Here is a 20,110-nt window from a genome sequence, read left to right on the forward strand (position 1 = left end):
ACTGAAACTTAATTATACCATCAGCATGCCGAGGTGATATCATCATAGCAAACAGACATGCAAATTTCACCAGCATCTTCCCTTAAGCACTGTATACTTTAATACTGGATGATAGCATGCTACAAACGTTTTGCTCAAAACACTGTTGTGCCACAGTACTGTAAGCACACAAAGCCATAGTGTCTTGTTTCATCAAATGTAAAGAAAATGCCAAAGAGGGAAATACAGAGGGAAGTAGCCTTGACTTAATACGCTACTTGCTAACACCAAATGTAAACCTAACTTTACTAACATTAACTTTACTTTTCTAAACAATTGCTGGTTTGTGTGTGTGCGTGTGTGTGTGTGTGTGTGTGTGTGCCTGTGTCTGGGTCTGTGCTTGTGATGGAGACATATAATTTTTCCAAAGTTAACAATATTGCTTTTATTTTTGGCTGTTATGAAATCACACTTGCTCTACCAAGTGGTTGCTGGAATAAAAAGGAAATTTAACCCGTCATCTCATGAACTGCACACTTTATAACATTTTGATTAAATTGTTTCATTTTTGTGGAGTAATAAATATCAAGTGACTTTTTGTTACTTTTCATTTTTCCAATTGAAAATGATTCTTCTGCCACCTGCTCAGCAATGAAACAGACCTGTTAAACAGGTCTCCACCTGTGAGAGGAGTAGGACACTCACAGTCCATGTAATGTGGCTTCATTGAAAAAAAAATGAATAAAAGAATAATTTACTTTAAAAAAAATACTTTTTAATTTGCTAGATAAATGTATAAATAACTCTAAATCCACCCTGGGTGCCAAACACTGACCCTGTGTCTATGTCTGTCTCAGATATGCACAGTATATCTTTTTGTGACTTTGGTCTTCACTAAATGAAGGATGAGCCTTTCACAAAAACGTTTAGATGTGGTTTCTTCTCATGCATTTTAACTGATCAAAGTAGATGAGCAGATGTGACAATTGTTCCTTCTACACTATAGCATAGTAAACTGACGTCAGTTTCCAGTCAGTCTCCACCAATATGCCCCCCTTGTATTCATCTTGTTTTCTTACTTCTTGTTTAAAAAAGGCAAATAGAATCCCCAAACAACCTTGAGGATAGACTAACCTTATATCAATCAGGTTTTTTCTGCTGCATGTTTTCTGCAGAGGAACAGCTACAGTACATAGCCAAGGACCACGATGAAAAAAACATCTGGATTTCAAAGGAGCAACACGGGAAATATAGGGGGAAAGCGAGACATTTGGATTTCAGCAAAGCTCATACTTCATGTGGCTGGAGCATTTATTCCAAAACATCTAGAATATACTGATGCTCTTCCCCAATATGTAAAATATACCACATACAGCATAGTTTATGGTACATGTCTGCATATTTACATCATTATAAACATCAGTCTTTTCTGTGAGTTGCTTTATGTCCAAAGTGCGTTGGGTAAGATTGTGTAGATACATTTTGTGAAAACCAAGCTCAGAATGACATTGATTTGTTAAAACTTTCTGAAAACTGTATTAAACTTTTTCTGTTATTCATTTTATAGAAATATTTTTCAAACAAATGGATGTTGTTTATTCTTGGGGTAAATTGTTTATAACAGATAGATGTGTGGCTCCAACATTTCTATCTAAGCCTTTGCAATTTCCATTTTGTACATCTGTCCTCTTCAATATATTGAGCATTATTTTCTAGCCCTTTGTGACTCTTAGTGATTTGTAGTGATTCTTTAAAGCTACATCTCTACAAACATTTTTTTTTAAGAAATTCATTTATCTAATTATTTATTAATTATTTGGTTGTGAGTTTGTGTGTGTTATCTGACTATGTTTAATATTTTAAGATGTCAGCGGTGACACTATGACTCCCTGACTTGAAATTGTGTCTAAAGTCCTGTGTGTATGAATTTATTTTTGTCTGTGTTTCTTTGCATCTTCCATTGTACAGTGCCACGGTGATACAGAAAAGAGACAGCGAGAGATGCCCAGAAAGACAAAGATTCATTAAGACAAACAAGATCTGCACTGGGAGGCAAAGGTAAAGGGGAACAAGTCTTAGCGTGAGACTTAGAAAGATTTTGTTTATCACAGTGAATGGGAGTGATGCCAGAATATAGGTAGTTATTAAGATCACACGTGGGTGAGATCTACTCATCTAAATTATTAACAATCTCTTATTTGCCTTTTTGTCCTCTTCTTATTCGATTGAGGAAAACTAAAACTTTTTTTTCAACTTCAGTTACACAAAAGACCCTCTAATAATACACTTTAATTGTAAATGTGGGATATTATTTACAATCAGTAAAATGAAAAAGGGTAGAACAAACATCAGAGGGTTAAAAGCAATAGATTCACCCCAAAAACATATAGAGTTAATGAAAGGGTTTAGACACAAAATCGTAAATAATCCCCAATTTGTAGAAATTTTGAATATTTTGTACACAACTCACTTACCTGATTTTGAATAATTCAAACTCATGCTCACAGAGACCTCCAGGATTTTCCGGTTAAAACTGATACATCCCCTGACATTTCCATCCATGTTATCCGCGATATAGACATAAATATTATGTGGTTTTCTCCTAAATGCTTTCAGTTATTTGACAACAGAATGTGCTGAAAGGGTTTGAAATCATTTCTGTAAAGATCTAGAATGTGTAATCTAGGCCAAAAAACACAGGCTGTATGAGCCAACCAGGGTTTCCTCTGTTTTTGTTTTTGTTGTGTATTGTGTATCGTGTACTGTACTGTATTGTGCATTGTGTTACGTTTAGGCGTACTTATGATGTAATTAGTGAGGTCATATAACTTTGATGGTTGCCTTTGTAGTTTACCTTTTAAGTTTGTTGTCCAGTTGGCAAGGAAACAATGTGCAGCAAAGGTTTTGTTACAAGAGAGTTCAGTTCGGCTCAGCTACTGAAAGGAACAGAGGTGGTCTACAAGAGAGACAGTAGCTGGAGCGAGGGATCTGACAACGAGGTAGTGGGGACCGCAACGGGGTAGAGGTGAGAGGTTCAGTGTGTAGCTGTGGAAGAACACGGTTTCTTACTTTGAGAAACTTGTTGATGAAGGTGTTTGTGAGAACACTGTTCTTAAACGTGGATGTACAATTAGTCCATTATCGGTAAGTTGAGAAGCAAATACAAATAAATGATCAATGTTTGTCATTCAACGATCTCCGGAGGATAGTACTTCACTCCGTGAGACCATGAGATACCAGTAAGGTCGCCTCTACACAGGCTTTAAAGACGTGTTGCACCTGATGACGTCACATGTATTCAGTCCGCTTCATTAACTGGATCAATATCCCATTTTTGCCCTTTGATCTACATTCAAAAACTCAGAACTCTCTCAGAACAACTCTTAGGCATGTTAACAATCTCCAGGGAGGGGCCAGAGTGGTTTCAACTTCTTCCATGTCATTTTTAGTAACTTATCTATTGTATCACTATCTGTTTGAATATTCACTACACTGTCTTTCCAGATGCTGAAATGTCCCTATTACAATCCCAGCTCCTCCCCCATTCCAGTCACCTGACACCTGCTCACCTGTAGTCACTAATCCCCTCCGTTGTACTGTATGTATGCCAGACTGTTGCCACTCAGGCTCTCTGTCAGATTGTCTAATATACTTTCCTGTCTTTTCCTCGCCTGCTTGTTTTTCCTGTTGTGTTGTTCAACTTGTGCCTGAACTCTTGGACTTTTTTACCTTGACTGCCCCTTGTGTACTTCTTCATGCATTTCTAACCTTGTTTTTGCCTTTTCCACTTACTATTTTCCAATACCAATACAAGCTTAACTTGCTTTTGAACTGGACATGGCTGCCTTTGAGTCGTAGGCGCTCGCCTACACATGCATACATTAGTTGCATATAAGTGTTTACTTGAACTGTGACATCTTTAATGAGTACTGTATGTCCTTCATGTCGTGTCTACAGAGAGGAGGCGACGGGGTCAAAAGAAACTTGTAAAGTACATTACACTTTTATTATGAGTTTGACAATGTCCAGAAGCCAGGAGTGAATCTTGCTGTCTGGCAGTGACATATTTAACTCACTTACATAAATAATTTTAAGGATATTGTTTGTGATTTAAAGCCACCTGGGAGCCACCAATAGTGTGTGTAAGAGTCTCACAACAGGTGAAATTTCTGAGCTTGTCTGAGTAGTAAACAGGGAAAAGCTATAAAACAACCTCGATGTTAACGTCAGTATTTATATATGAATGTAGAAACATTTTATAGGTTCATCAAGATAACAAAAATTGTCTAAATGTACTGTTCAAATGTCCATATTCATTTCCTTTAATTCAGCTTGATTTTGATTTGCCCTGTCTTATTTTCCATATTACATAACCATCTATGACTGATCCATTACTTTTAGACTCAGAACAGTGTAGGCAGTTTCTCCTCTCTCTTCCTATTCCCTATGACAAAACACCATAGTCAGTTCTCAAATCGACATTCCACCTCCATATCATCCTCCTCCTCTGAAGGGGCAGATCGTGTCCTCCTTGTTCTCTGCTGTCATATAAACTACGATCAATCCATCTGTCTGCCTGTGTTATAATTGGTCCCTTTCATAAAATCTCCTTCTTTTTGTATTGCAGTATATTCTGTCTCACGGTCAATGATAGTGGTGGGCTTTTCCATTTGGCACACTTTCAAGCTAGAATTTTAGTGTTCTTTGCCCTTGTGCCTGGACGTTGTCAAATGACCTTCTTTCCCCAAATCAAATTTATTGCTGCTGTTCAAACTACAAGGCTAACCAAAGCATATGTTATGTAATACTTTTAATTGATTTATGTCAATTTTAATGAATGAATAATCAATGGATATCAAGGTGAACAAGAAAAAAAACAATCATTGTTATGTAAATAATCACCCAGTCAATATCAGATCTGTGCAGGCTCCAGGCTTCAAAAATGGGTTTTCATTAGTGGAAAAGTGAGACAATGCAGGAAACATTTATGCTACCCTTCATCATATTTTCATATTCATACACTGCAAAACTTTGTAGAATCTACTAACTGCTAATGTAAACAGGTTTAGTTTGTTAATTTCAAGTCAATGTTATTTAAAATACCTCACAGTTTTACAACATGTGACAACTTATATGAGTTGTTTGAACTTGTTTCAGCAAATTAAGAATAAAGGAACTGCTGAGAGTTCACTCAACTAAGGAAAGAAATTAGACTAGAAGACCCCAGTATGTAAAGTTTGATTTTAACTTATCAGAGACTTGTAGTGTAAAAAAGGCTTTCATGATGGAAAGCATTCTGGTAACCATGGTGAAGGTTACTGTTGAACCCAACCCCAACTTGAAGACACTTAGAATTTAACAAAGCAACTGGTGAGTGGACTTAGATAGTTTTAATTGTTACTAATTTGGTACAAAATTACTTTAACAGCTGAATAATACAATGTATCATTATTATCTGGCCATGCATGGAAAAAAACATAACAACCAATTTTTGGATTTATCTCGACAACTTTCATAGTTTTTTAAGTGGTATGACTTTGAAAATCCATATCCATAAAAAAGTTTGCAGTAGAAGTTCATGCCTAGGAATTAAATCAAGCTCAAAACTTAAATTCAGTCTCCAGTGAAATGTATCTTCAATGTATCCTCTTTGGGAGGAAAGACCGGAAACTTTTATACTGCGCTCTGTAACCAAACAAGCTACAACGATCTGCACAGGCAGTTGGTGCCGCGTTACACTCACAAGAGAGGAACAGAACCACGCTGTGAACGTGGATTCTGGATTTCAGATACATAACTAACCACAAAAAAAAAAAAATTCATGGTATAAAAGACAGTCAGGAAAACATGTTTAGAGGGGATCAGAATCCACTCAAACATGTTTTTAATTCCTTTATTCCATTTCTTTAAAGGTTCTAGGTCCCATGGTTGAAAGCATTTTCTGTTTCCACTGATTGACTAGATTGAGCAGGGAATTTTAATCCTACGTTTTTGAGCTATAGGAGAACTTTAAGGTGGATTTTAAAAAAGCCACATCTCTCCTCTCAGTCACACTGTTCACATTGAATAAACTCAAAATCATGAGTCAGAGAGACAAAAAAAGTTCTGTGCATCAGCCTCTGGCCTACTTTTTTTTTAGCTGCTTGTGTGAATAGATTCAGGAAAAAAAAGGAGAAAAGAGTTCAGTCAGACACTCACAAACATCACTAATAACAAGCTGCTTCTATACTTATATGAGAGCTAAAATGAGCCAACTGTTCTGTCGACTAGACAGGAGAAAGTAGCTGAATGCAGATTTAATAGTGAAAGACAGTAAAAATAAAATGTGCATTATGTTGTACTTACCTTTCAAGTTATTTGCTCGGTTTTTAGGGTTTCTTAGTGTCAAGCAAGGTAAATGAAGTGTACCTCAAGCACATTCAAATACATTTTTCATCCTGACAGGATCAGCTTTTTTGTGAAATGATAAAAGTCTCCTCTAAAAAGGATCCAGCAAAGAAGTGAGCACTTTGTTCAGGCAGACTGACAATTTTGTTGCTTTGGAAGTGGTTGTGATTTGCAGACATTTTATTAGGGAAATGGAATCTTGTGGGGAAACATTTTCAAAAGGAAACTCGCTTTGAGTGATAAGTGTATTCGTACTTTAAATCAGAGCTGAACTATTGCATGTGGGTGTCACTAAATTTGCTGTTTAGAAAAAAATGATATATTGATTTGTTTTTCTATTTGTGCTAAAGATAACTTCAAGTTTTCAACTGTTTCTGTGCATATTCTGTTGTGAAGGACACTGGGAAATATGTCCTAGCAAGTTCATACTTTCTCCAACAATTTAAAATTATAAATTCTTCAGAGAGGTAAGTATCTAAAAGCTTTTTTCAAGAATGTGTAGTCCTGGGAGTGGTAGCTATCAGAAACAAATAAAAACATTTTGTTTCCAAGGCAAATTCAATCAGACTTCTCTATTGCTGCATTTGTATGAAAGGACAAGGTTAAGAGGGAATCCATGCAAAACAGAGAGGAAGGAGAACCAGGAAGCCAAGATGAAAGAGGTGAGGGAAAAAAGGAAGCAAGGGGAGAGTGTGTACCCTCTTGTGGCGCATGCTGAGATTCTTTATTTACATTTCAGACATTTGGTCAGATCCCACATCAATGTAACCAAGCATTCTGCTTCTGAGGAAGTGTGCAGAGGTCTCGGTGGGATTTAACTTCCAACAAGGTAGTTTACAGTGACAGAGCCAACTGATGCCTGAGTCAACTCTTGCTGTCGCTGCCATTTCTGTACTTCTGTCATCCTCACTTCCCATCCACTTTAATACTAGCCTTCTCTTCTACTGTTTTCCTTCGCTTGTCTTTACGTCACATGCCCACCACCCACTTTGCTTCATTACATATTCTTCTTCCTGTTCATCTTCTCCCCTGCCTTTTACTTCTCCCCAAGATTTTTCCCTGTTGCTCTGAACCTCTCCACCTCCTCCTTCTGCTGCTGTTCTGCCTGCATCCCCTCCTCCTCCTCTTTATTCACAGTCATGTAACGATATAATATAATTCCACACTGTGCTAAAGATTTTTATGGGTGGAGTTGTGGAATTAGTGATGATGATTTTGCAACTTTTACCACAAATAAAACTGAAATGTGTTTATTGTTAGGGTGTGATGCTGCACTATTAGCTGTCTGTATAGCACAAGTTCCATACTTCAGATTTTACAGGGACTTAAGCTTGTGAGCATTGGAAGGTAAATAAAGCCAATACCTTAAAAACAACAAGAAATGAACAATTCCATTGTGCAACCAGTTTAGTGACATCAGAAAATACAGTAAGTGTGACCAGGGTGTTCCTCTAAAAGAGAGCTTTGTTCCCAGTGAAACTACCCGAAAGGTTAAAAAAGACATAAACATAATTCAGCTAATCCAGCAGCAGGTTTTATGTTTTTTTCCTCAAGCTGTGACAGCTTGGTGAAAGCAGGCTAATGTGTTTGGAATGCACGACCAGAATAAGTGGATAAAAATAAACTGAAACTGCATATATAACCTGGCCGCTTTAACAATTTACATCAATGCAAAAACACTAATTACATTGAAAAGTTGGTCTTTGTTAAAAATGTTAGACAACAATTCACACTCACTCCTACTGTCCAGGCAATTTAGAGTCACCTGTCTCTGTATGGGTCTCTGTGTTGGCCCAGAGATACAGTAGACCCTACTGTCCAGGGCGTACCCCACCTCTCACCCTAAGACATCTGGGATAGGGTCCACCCCCCAATGACCCAAAACAGGTTAAGCAGTTAGAGATAATAAATGAATGAATGGGTTTTTGAGTTTAGTTTAAACCTATACGTTAACATAGAGCTACTCATAAAAACACCACTTTAGATAAAACTATCAATAAATGTTGCTTACTGGATGTTTACCACCTGTTTGGGTTACTGAGGACGATGCGTTACTGTTTTACAGAGCCATCAGAGCGGGAAATAGTGCTGACTACCTCTGAAATGCCTGTTTACACACTTTTGCTTGGAACTGTCTCTCTCTCTCTCACTGCTTGTTTTTTTTCTTTGCAAGACACTGCATAACTAAATTTAGCCAAAACCATTATGCTTAATCTCAAACCTTTTTCACTTCTTCCCATCTATTATAACCCTGCTGTCTTCATTTTTATCCTTCCACTCTCCTGAAACAGCTTGTGCTCCTCCTGCTGCTGTTTTGCCTACTCTCACCCTCCCTTCGACTCTCCCCTCCCCTCCCCTCCTTATTCTCTGTGGTCAGGAAAACTGAAGAAAACCATTGCAGTTGGAAACCACTGCCAAATAAAAAACCCCAACTTGTTACTCTTAGAGTTTAAGCTCCTGCCAAATAAAAGCCCCATGCTCACAGGCCTGTAGGCAGTAAACTGTGGTAACAGAAACCGAGGCTTGTAAATCACATTTTGATTGAAGGCTTGCTAAAAATGGGATGTGACGCAAGCACAAGGATGCAGTTAATCACAGACACACTCATCGTGTCCATCTTTTCTTTCTGCATTCATTCTTATTTTTCAGTCTTTGTGTTTTTAATTTCGTCTCATGCCTTGATGTCTCTCCTTGTCCTTTGTGTGTTGTTTCTGCTACTGAACTGTAGTCAGGTCAAGACAAAGCCGAGGCCAAGCAATATCAAGTCCAAACGGGACTGAATCCAAGTCAAGAGCAAAAAATCTGAAACAACAACGATCTAGTGCCTTTTCAGACAAAAAAAAAAAATACAGTATCACAAGGGTTTTTTATTTCTTGTCTAAGGACACAGCATGTGGCCAGGAAGAACCAGGTACTAAACAACTAACCCTGAGGTTTATAAACGCTTGTCCAACCATGATTTATTTTGGGGTGTATCTCTATGAGTTTCTCATTCTTGTGCTATCTTTATAATTCTATTAGGCGGTTTGAGGCCATGTTTTTCTCAGTGGAAATAGTCTTACTGCTACATGCACACAATTTAAATGTTACATTGTGTTGTTATTTTATCACCCTTCATCCTTAAATCAAAGTAATGGTACCATTTCCGGCTGCTAAATGTAGGCATTTCCATCTTCTACACCAGCTGCTTATAATGCCAATAATATTATTGTGTTTAAGCACTTTAAATGTAAAGATTATATGAATAATACATGTCAGATTTCAAAATAATCTTTGATGTGGTGACAAGAAAAAATAACACTGTAAAAAGTTGTTTCAAAGGGAGTAACTGTAATGTTATTACCAAAATTCGATTTTTAACTTTAATTGTGCTCTGGGAATGTAATATTATTAGAGCAATGCGCTACTATGCATAGTACAGACAAGGGAATGGTAGGTTGTACATACAGGAGCAATAAAAGAGAGATTGAAAGAGCCTTAGACCCAAAATAGATCCACCCAAGGCATCAAATATTGACGCTGTCTGTGGCGTCTTGTACATATGCAAATTGGTGCCTTGTGCATGTACCACACATGGTTTGACCTTCTCTGATTGGCTACAAGTGCAAGCCTCACTCAGAGACCTATAGATCTCTGCACTGATGGAAGTTCTGTTCTGTGACTCTATTTCATAGCCGGTGTAAATGTTAAATCGTCTGCACTTATATAGCACTTTTCTACCTATTTGTACTCAAAGCGCTTTACACTTCTTCTCATTCACACAATCGCTCTCCCAATTACACACACACCGACGGACCAACACTCACCAGGAGCAACTAAGTTGGGGTTCGGTGTTCAATCAAAAGCTTGGCTAAATAGGTGTTTTTTAAGCATGTGTTTTAAAACATCGACACCTGACGAACTGTAGTTTTGTGAAATCCCCAGGCAAACTGTTCCAATTCTACTGCATGAAAAGTTTTTGTCTTGCACTTTGGAACAACTAAAAGACTCATGACAGAGGATCTGAGCGTGCAGACTGGTTCATACACTGGAAGCATGTCAGACGAGTCGGCTGGTGCAAGACCATGAAGTGCTTTAAAAACAAGTAAAAGAATGTTAAAATCAATACGGAAGATGACAGGCAGCCAGTGAAAGGACTTTAAAATAGGCGTAAGATGTTTTCCACTTCTGGTTTTTGTCACGAATTGGGCAACAGAGTTCAGCTTATTTTTAACATGATAGGCCAGAAAATGTGAAGTAGCAACAGCCAGTGGGAACAAGACAAGGTGATGAAAAAGACGAAGAATAACTTCAGCTTCTGCTCATGTCGAAGCAGCATAATTACTCATGGCACTTACTGGTAATTATGTATTTAAATGCAAGTAAGCACTTTAACTTTCTTTAGTTAAACTTTAGTTTAACTTTCTTTAATATCTCTTTACTGACTCTCCCCAAAACTGGTTTCTGTAAGGACAAAATTTTAAACTGCCTGTCCTTTTTAGCGTCCATTAAGAGTCCATCTAAAATAAGTTCTATAAATGGTTTCACTAATAACACTGAGGTAGTTAGCAGCAGTTTGGGCATCTTAGATTGGCTTTCATTATTATGTTTTTTGTGCCAAATCAACATGCGGACAATGATCCGCTGTGGCGACCCTGAACTCACGGGATAAGCCGAAAGGACAATATATATATATATATATATATATATATATATAATTTTATTTTATTCTAATGTTATTATTAAGGTATGTTCACACAAACAGGTATGAAGGTTGATATTATGTCCCATATGAATAAGCACATGTCAGTCATTTATTCTACAGTCTGTTCAAAATTAGACCCGATCTGAGAATGCCTCTTGAGCTTTGCCAAACCACAAAAAGCATTTGTGAAATAAGATGGAGCTGTGTGCCCTGGGACACCAAAGCACATATTGTATGATGTAGAGAACTGCAAGTATGTCTTGAGCCTAAGAATTTCCAGCCTGAACCAGGTCAAAGGTTAGACTGTAAATTGTCTTTCTTTAATATCTCTTTACTGACTCTCCCCAAAACTGGTTTCTGTAAGTAGAAGATCGAGCAAGACACAAGCTTATGAAAAGACTGTCACTGTTTCAAATCTCTCAGGTGACTGAGAAAACCTGGGAATCACAGGAGAGAAAGAGCTTTCTTTCTTCATTTTACCAGTCAGCTGCTCTTGAGGGAAGTGCTTAATCCCTAACTGCTCCAAGTGGAAAGATTCAGAGCCAACAGCATAATACTGTGGTTGTAGTCTGTAGCTCCCAGGTGTGAAAAGTGTGTAACTGAGTGATTGTGAAGGAGTTGCTGAAAAGGAGCATATGAACTCAGCTCATCTTCTCTGGGCAAAGAGAAGTAAAATAGAGAAGACATATACACACTTCCCCAGTCTTCGCTCGCTTACAAGTGTCAAGAGTCTCTTCTCACTTTATCTGAAGCCTTCTCTCCTTGCTGACACGCACACACACACACATACACACACATTGACAGGCACACTAGTCTCCTTTGTTCACTCCTACCACACCAATCACTTCAGTATTTCCTAGGGCTGGACTCTGTTATTTCACATCTTTTAGCATCTCATTCTTTCATGACAGTGATGCTGCCAGCAGCAGGTGGACCAGACCGTACAATATTAAACATAAGATCGGCCATTTTCCTGTGCCTCCAAAATCTCACAGTCATAATTTCCTTTTTCATGAGTTCTTTTATTCATCCATTTCCACCTGCCATCACCATTAGTGCTTTTTTCCCTCTGTATATACTGGAAGCTGATCTCTATTGGTGTTGTAAGTTTTTCAGTATTGTCACAACCAGCGTAATCTGCCTGTATTCAAAGGAAATTAAACAATATCCATCTCTTAAATAATAAGCTGCAGACCTCAAAATCCTAATAATAATTAAATTAAACAAATGAATAAATACATTGAGAAGGTTTATCTTTTTTTCAATTAGGGGGTCCTGGTGACTCAGTGGTAGAGTATTGGGTTGGCGACCGAAAGCCGTTTATTTTGAAATATTTTTTTCTATTATCTTACTAACTTGAATGTATGTCGCACAGATCGTGGCAAAAATAACATCAGTCGCCAGAGAGCTTTACACACACACACACACACACACACATATGGGGGAGCGACTATGCAGCTAATTTGGGGGATCGTTTAATCTTGCTCAAGGAAACTTTTGACATAGAAGAAATCGGGACTCCAACCAACAACCTTGGAATTATTATACCCCACCCCAGGTCAGTTTATAATGCTATTTAAGGTTGAGATGCCTTTATTTTTTTTAAGTGGTGGTAAATAGTTTTGTTGCTTCCGGATCATGCTGGTGTGATCACATCATAAAAAATCAAACATTTCAAAACAATCTTTGAGTGAATGTGAATGTGTTCTAACATGGGGCACATCGAAAGCTAACACGTTGAGGACCTAGACAGAAAAAGACCTTTTCCTAATGAACTTTAGCGTACATTAAATTATTTTATGTTACAGCCTATAGGGACATCTCTACCAAATTAAGAAAGAATAATAGGTCCAATCCACGTTTGACCAACAAGCTTTTATGATTTATTATAACAATTATTTTCCACTACTTACAGTGAGTTTGTGTAAGTCACACTTCCTCTCTTTAGTGTGTAACAGTAATTGCAGCCAACAATCATGATGTAGGCAACACTTTTTTTATTCTACCCATCAGTCATAAACCCTTCAGTATAAAAACAACTCACTGGATTTGGTCGAGAAGTGTAAAACTTATAGTGCTTTTTTTTCACATGAGGCTTTTTTTAAATAAAAAAACCCAAAAACATTATGAACTAATTAATGCTTAAGTATGGGTGAACCACCTGTCAGCACAAATAGTTAAGCTCCACCTTTACTAACAATAATCCCTTTTTTTCCAGTACATATTTTCCCATAAATAATATTGTTTAAATATTTCTTGTCTGAGTACTTTTAATTTTTTAAATTGCGTTTCACTAAAATGTAAATTATCTGGTTAGAACTTTCACTATAGTGTAATATTTTTAGTGGTACTTGAAATGGAGATGTTCTTTTAGGCCAATACTTTTACTTGGGTTCTGACTTTGTGTGCTTCTACCACATCTGGTAGCTTAGATTAAACTGTTTGCTGAAGCCAAAGGTTCCCAAATGTCATCTTTTTGTAATAAGGTTTTCATTGCTGATCAAGAGTAGATTTGGTTTCAAACTTTGAGCAGGACTGCTAAATTAAGTAAATTTGGATTAATCAGCTACAAAAGCATTCATTATAATTTAAGAATGCTTTGCAAAAGTATTGCTAGAATTTAAAACAAAATAACCTTTATCAAACCTCTATCATATTGGTTAAACCTGCTAATTATTGCAATGTAAGTAATGAACATTTTATTTTACAATAACCATAGTCTTTATTATAGTTACAAATATCCACACATAAAATGTCATTTTATCACTGCTTTGTATTTTTCACCATAACTGAGGCCCTGTGCTTCCTGGATGTTCTAACCAAAATATTGACGTTCATTAGTCAGATGCATGTCAAAGGAAGCCAATGGATTAAATTCAGATGGCGGAGGGGAAGCCAGAGGGCTGTTAATGAAATCTGGACCGCAGAACCGAGGCTGAGGGATCTGAGGGAGGGAAATGTGGTGAGATGCACACACAACACTCATGCACTGCGACAAGTCACACAAGTACACACATACTCACACAGACACACACAAATACCTACATGAAACATGAAAGAATCCATAGATAGACGCACATGCTTAAGGACTCGCATATCCTCACAAAAGGATTGGTATATGCACATTGACTCACACAGGAATGTACACATTACGATAGTTTCCCAGAGACACACAGAGACAAATGTGTTAACATACACACAAACACACACACACACACACACACACACACATTCACACATGCAGAGAAAAGCAGAAGACCGCAAGGCTCTGTGTTGAGGTTAGGCTTCGTTTCATCTCTGGCTGAGGCCTAAATCTCTTCAGACAGGGGCCTCACATTGACACATTCCCCCAGCAGCCAAGCTCTCACCCTGGCATGTGTGAAGCTCTGAAGTTGTGGTTGACTCTGGGCTTTTTTTTGCATTTTACTATTTTTTTCCATCCTTTTTTAAATTCTCTGTTCTGTAATAAAAGGGCTCTGTTTTTCTGTACGCGTTGCATCTGCATGTCACTGGTGTATCTCATGTTGTGTCTATGTGTGTGTTTCTACGGGCCTGTATGTACTGTATGCTCACATTTTAACACACGTGTGCATTTGTGAGCACACATCTCTTTATATAATGTATGTCTAACATTTCCCCCTCTCATTGTTCTTCTGTGTTTCCTTAGTCTCTCATTCGTCCCTTAACACACAGCAGGATATTGAACTGTGGTCCTGGCTTAGAGAGCGGGCAAATTGATATTCATCTGGGATAAATATAGAAAACAGACACTTTCTTAGGCCCCAGACTATGAAAGTTTATAGGAATAACAAGGCTTTGAAGCAGATGGCCTTTGATTTTGATGGGTGATAGCAATGCGCTGTTATGTGTTGAACATAGTTTAGCCCAACAATGTGAGTCTATTTTTCATTTTTTGGATTTTTAGCACTTAATCACAATGATAATCCGTTGCAGTTATGCTTTGATTAAAGTTCATATTTTGCTGTTGTAACGTGAAATTAGAAAACATGCTCTTTAAAAACATAAAGTACTTTAAGACCAATACATAAGACTTAATGGATCATTTTATCCAAATATTTTCTTATTTATATCTATTTTATGTAATGCAACAGGTATATGTCTTAAAACACTTTCAATAGAAAAATATGTGCTCATAAATTTGTGATGCTTGCTGTTGAATTATTCATCGGTGTGAAAATTTTTATGAACATTTTAATACATCAGACAGAACTAAGCAGAAGCCATAATTTGATGCTAACACATATATCCATTCAAAGACTATTAAAATCAACAACAACTGTACTTTAACCATCAGCTGGTTTGTAAAACATTATCAATGACCTGACTACTTTTACCACTGGCTTTGCATGGCAGGTTACACAACAGTTTTTGTGTACCTGACTGATAAAAACTAAAGCCAGTATTATTGAAACAAAGTGCAATGAACCATCACAGCAGTCTTAAGCATCAGGGGGACAAGGACAAATGTAGTGAATGCAACAACCTCACAATATTTACACAATAAATTCTGTACTGAATCTAAGGCAGCTCATTGTCATCGATCTGAGTATCACTTTTAAAATAATGCTGCATACGGTGCAAACTTTGAATTTATGATTACCACCGGGTGAGCTCTGTCCTAAATAGTCAGGCAGATGTTTTGGGATTGATTTGATCAGGTGTTGTGCTTAGCCTGTTTAGGGTCTTTGAGTCTCAGTGGCTGAGACACAGGGTATACCCTGGACAGGCTGCTGGTGTATCACAGGGCCACACACAGATAGACATAACCATTCACACATAGTGGAAAACTAAGTCAGCAATTGACCGAACTGCAAAGCTCCTTACATAAAAGCCACAAACAGCCAAAAGGATCGAACCCATGACCTTTTAGACATACTCTGCCAATATTATTTTGCCTCCATGACAGCTACAGTTGTAAGTGTAGACAATGACAGGATTAGATTTTGGAGGTCCAAACTTGAAGGACAAGGTCACTGAGACCTCATGACGGTCTCAATCTCATGCTAACACTTTCCACATGAAAATGGGTGGTAGGAATTAGCATTACATAATGTTAATGAGCCAGATGAACTGATTAGAATGTGTGTCAGAACTGCGACTTGAGTGGTTTTGGGAGCAGTGCAACCACAAGTTAGTTTTAGCATATTATTTTCTTTTACTTAAACGAAATTTTTTTTTTTCAGTCATCCAGAGCAATTTGATCATTGACTGTTAGAGAAACATTGCTACCAAACCTAATTTTTAAATGCTGTAAAGCCCACAAATGAAACTAAATGCACATTTAATGTATTGAGAATGAGGCAGAAACCTCAAAGATACACATCTCAGAATCTGGGCAAATTAAAGCAAAATAAATCCAGTCAGATACAGTTTGAGATACGGCTTTTGAGTAATTTAAGAAAATGATGGAAAGCAAATGTGGTTTTCCTTTAGGACTTCTTTTCTTTCAGGATTTCAGTAGTTTCAAATAAATGTGTTTTTCTGAAATCAATATTTTGTATCTAGTCCATGAACTCTGTACATTGTCTTTACTGTATGTAAGCAGAGTCAGTATTTCAACAAACCACCATCCTCATACAGTAAACTTAGGAAAATGCAAGTAATCAGTGTTTCTGTATCTGATTAGTTATCAATGTGAGATAATGAGATGAAAATGAATTTAGGAGTGATTGCTTAGCTATCCAAAATATGCTAATGCAATCATCCTTATCCAATTACTTCATTTGTGAAATCAATGTACCCTTATTTATCCAACACTATGCTGCTAATGGCTATTGCATATGCATTGAGCATTTTATATTCCAAGATGATTCCCTTGGTTATTGTACACAGTATTTTGCTCTATGTCCTCGTAGAGACTCGTAGTGTTGATGCTGTGGAAGGCCAATATTTACCAAGCCCTCTTCATGCTCTGTGTCTGAATATGTTTTTTCCCATTCTAATTAGAATTCTAATTGCAATGAGGATTAAGGCTGAGTGTTATGGATAATTGAAGCTGACAAACAGAGCATGTGGCAGGCGATTGGCCTTCTTTATGGAGATAGATTTAGTGTTTTGGGCTAATAAGGGGTTTTAATCTTTAGTGGCTTAGTGGTGGTAAGGAGGGAGATTGTGGAGAACTTCCTCTTTAGATTGCTGGTTCAAAATAAGACTTTGAGTTTCTATCTGAAACACTGGAATAATGAGAGGCGAGCAGATTGTAGAGAAATGGAGGAACAGATGAAAAATGTTAAAACATTTTCATTCATTTTCAATCCCCTGTTGTTTTCGGAGAATTCACTACTGCAGCCTATATTATGTTTCTATATTGTATATACTTATTTTTTCAACTAATACACTTGGTTATAAATGAGTTTAATGTCATGTCCAGCCAACATCCTGTACTTGCAAATGACAGTAGCTGTGATCTGTCTAATAGGTTTATAACCCATTTACATTGGATTTACTGTGATCATACGTGATTGGATTTCTCTAGTTTCAGTTATTTTTTTATTTCAGAATTTATTTGCTGCCAAAGGCATCTACAGTATTTCCTCCTTTCACTGTGAGGTGAGTGACAGTGCACAATAAGAAATGAAATGCAGCAATGGCATAAAAATATTCAATTTGCCTACAGTGAAACAATGATCACACTTTGAGAAAACAAAATCAAGGTTTCTTCTTGTCTGATCGGTCGGTAAAATGTGTTCACTGAACAAGAAAATCTGGCAAATTGTATACACAGTTGTTTAGAATAGCTATTACAACCTGACACGTATTACTCTGCTGAGTTCCTATCAGTGGCCTTGTGTTCTTCCAACATCCCATTTCTCTGCCTACAGTATATGATCAACTTTACTGAGATTTAATGCTCATACGTGTTTAAGGTGGACTGGGGAAAGAGGCTGTTATCAGTTCTTATCAGCTCATAATTATGGTTCAGTGGTTGACTTTCTAGCTCTTAGTAGCTTAATACAGTACTGAAAATGGGTAAATTCAGTCTTATTTTCACACAGTGACATGACTTATCAAGCTTCATATAATGTCAGTTACATGACTCACTTGACACCACCATGTTAGGAAATAATGGCACTGCCTCCGCTGCAGCTGTGACATGTCTCTCAGGTTTTACAACCACAGACGCTGACTGGGCACCTATGTCTGCCTTCTTGTTGATTGGCGGCAATCATCTTAGTCATGAAAAAGGTTTGTGTATGCAAAATTCAGTTCTGTCGGGAATTCTTGTCAGTTTGAAACGCTATTACCGAGGACTTGAAATTTTTGTCGCACAAATCACGTTTGTCAATGTGTCAGAACTAGGTGAAGGTATTTTGCCATTTAGTGTCTTCTGAATTCAGTATGGGGTCTGCATTATATGAAGAGATTTTATTCATGTTTTATGTGTGGACTTCACCTTACTGCTGTCTTCTGTCACCGTGCTGAATAGCTGGCAAATTTTGAACACTCTGCTGTGATATATTTGAATGGTTCTGTCAGAAGAGCGACAAGTTGAGTGTCTGTAAATCCTCTTGGTAATGGACCCGACTGATGACACTTGATTTGGAATCCAATCGTGCTGGATGCAGTGATGCAATCAAAAACAATCCTTAATCCAGTTAGTATTTAACAGACTGGTGATTAGGCTGGTGTCAAATTAGGAGCATCGCAGCATGTGGCCATCAGGAGAAACATGTCAACATTCATCTCAACAAAATGACAAGCCTCTGTGGGAGATGAATAGGCAGAAAACCCACAAATAGAAAACATCTTACATAACCACAGGATAAATATTTATGTACAGTTAAAAGGAAGGCAGCTTAATATGCTCACTGGGCTGAGCTTTTGTTGTGTAACTTGTTGACTGCTCATATGATCGCGTTTAGTCTTCGCACATATATATATATTTCATTCGTAAAATTCGTTTGTAAAATTATTTCATTTGTACATTTTTTTTGTATTTCTACATTTGTGGAGCAGATGTGGATCACACCTCAGATATGGTTTTGGAAACCAAAAACCAGTGCTTACTTCCTCAAAGGGCTTTTAGAATTTGATTTTGGCTTATTATTAAAGTTAGGACTACAAATAATTACTGATCAAACCTAACAGTTTGTGGAATCATTTTATCATCCATTTTAACTTGTTATTATTATATAAGTTTTTGTATTCGTGTTTTATATTGTGAGTATAAAAGGGAAGTAGTTGTTTAATTATTACCATATACTAACACCAGCAAATTCTAAAGTCCCATTAAAAGTCGAAATCCAAGTTACAGACATAAGATAGATGTGATTTTTGTTCATTTAATGGTTGGGTCATAAGTATGGTGTCTCCTGTCATGGGGCCCAGCACATTTATGATAGCTCTCAATCACTTTTAACATATTTAACTGTTAAAGTATAAGAAGAGACTGGTGTTACACTGTTTGGCATTAAAACTTTAGAGTAAATTTGATTAAAGGTTTGGAAGGCAAGAACCTCAAAGGCACAGTTTCCTTTTCACCTGAAGCACAATTCACCCAAGCTGCCCTGATGAGGAGAACTCAGCAGCGATGTAAGGTTTTATTAGAGCAGGTCACCATTGCAGAAAGATCACAGTTACAGTACAAACCTCTAAATGACCACAGGAGCTTTGAATAGCAGCCCAAATTTGATGAAATGATGACATTTTGATATTTAAACCTTTCTTTTAGTTTATCAACTGCAAGCCTGGTTGTGTTCCATCTCACTTTGCCTTAACTATAATGAGCCCTAATCCTTGGATATTCACAATCAAAATGTGTGAAAGCATTTAGTAACATTTAGCAGGCCAGGTTATTCTATGATTTTAAAAGTTGTGACTATCAGATAAGTTGTGAAATATTTCTGACTTAATGGTCCTGATGCTCTTGTCAAGAGCAATGAAGACAGAACAAAAGCAACAAAAATTGGAAGCAAAAGAGTCAATAAGAGAGAAAAGGGAAAGAGAAATGAAGAGAGGCATGAGAAGTCGAGGAAGGAGATAATGAACAAACTGGCTGAGGAAAAAGGGATGAGATTGCAAACAAGAAAGAAGAAATCA

At 37.3% G+C, this 20,110-nt stretch overlaps 1 protein-coding gene across 1 annotated transcript in view; it reads left to right on the top strand.

The window, feature by feature from the left end:
• cntfr (ciliary neurotrophic factor receptor) overlaps positions 1 to 20,110 on the top strand; it is a 248,225-nt gene that overhangs the window by 8,708 nt on the left and 219,407 nt on the right. The window contains exon 2 of the mRNA XM_067483893.1: positions 1,948 to 2,037. The gene's annotated coding sequence lies outside the window, so the exon portion shown is untranslated. The remainder of the gene's footprint in view (positions 1 to 1,947; positions 2,038 to 20,110) is intronic.

Source organism: Channa argus, chromosome 18 (genome assembly GCF_033026475.1).
Source record: "Channa argus isolate prfri chromosome 18, Channa argus male v1.0, whole genome shotgun sequence".
Classification (NCBI taxonomy): domain Eukaryota; kingdom Metazoa; phylum Chordata; class Actinopteri; order Anabantiformes; family Channidae; genus Channa; species Channa argus.